Here is a 1,128-nt window from a genome sequence, read left to right as displayed (position 1 = left end):
CAGAGAGCTGGCAGTTATTTTGTAAATTGGACTATATAGGCAACAAGAACTCGATGATTCAGCCTCTTACAACTCACAATTGCATTTTATTTTTCAAGATGCTCTAAGACTAAATCCCTTATCTTGGCTTAAAATGCCTCCTGTTTAGGTATTACAACGTATGTCAGCACCATCTCTACCGCTTATGTTAATCTTATGCGCAATTTGAAAAGAAAACAAACATCAGAAGTACACCATTTTATTTTCCCAAATGAGAGGGATCTCCCATCAACATCTTGAAAAACCAATGAATAGACATAATGCCCTGCTGTAAACACAGATAGAAATGAATAAAATTAATTTTGAAATCTATTTTTAAGCATTGGCAGATGGTCACAACTGCAGGTTAGTTATAAAGTATTTTCACATCCACGACTACCTGATAACTTTCACTAATCCACTTCAGAATAAGGGAAAAAAAAAGGTAATAATGTGAAAACGAATTTGAGAGGTACTTATACCGTTGAGTAAGCATATCTCCAGGACTGGATTAACCACCTACTGTACCTTGCATTTACAGTGTGGTGCAACTCACAAAGCTGCCTCCATGGAAGTTTAACCAAGCCAGCATTGAAAGAAATTCATTACTCAAAGAACAAAGAAGAAATTTTGATTCCTGGGATGTCTCAAAGCAAAGGAAGCTACACAAAGCCTGCATATTTTGCAAATTTTTTTTCTCATACTCATAACAAACAGAAGAAAACTATTTCTCAAAAATACTGTTCACAAAACATTATACTCAAAATTCAGTATCAAAATGCTAAATAACTAGTAATTGATGCTTGTCTTTGAGTAGAGTTGGCTTAAGTGCTTTAATGAAACCATCCTTTCTCACTGTTCCTTTTGATGTGAACTTTCTGAGATTATTAAGTGTATTAATATCATCACATAGGAAGTTTAGAATATATCCCAATTGCATTCCTTTTATTTGACACAGTAAAATTAAAATGAGAACATAAATGGTACAAATAAAGGAACTTACCAGCGAAATGCAGAAAAGATTCATTTTGATCAGCTTCACTCTCTTGTTGCTCTCCTTTAAAGAATACGATTGCCCCCTTGTAGCTCGCTCTTGCCTTCACAGCTGTT

Source organism: Cebus imitator, unplaced genomic scaffold (genome assembly GCF_001604975.1).
Source record: "Cebus imitator isolate Cc_AM_T3 unplaced genomic scaffold, Cebus_imitator-1.0 Scaffold7, whole genome shotgun sequence".
NCBI lineage: Eukaryota > Metazoa > Chordata > Mammalia > Primates > Cebidae > Cebus > Cebus imitator.
This window is presented reverse-complemented; position numbering follows the sequence as displayed.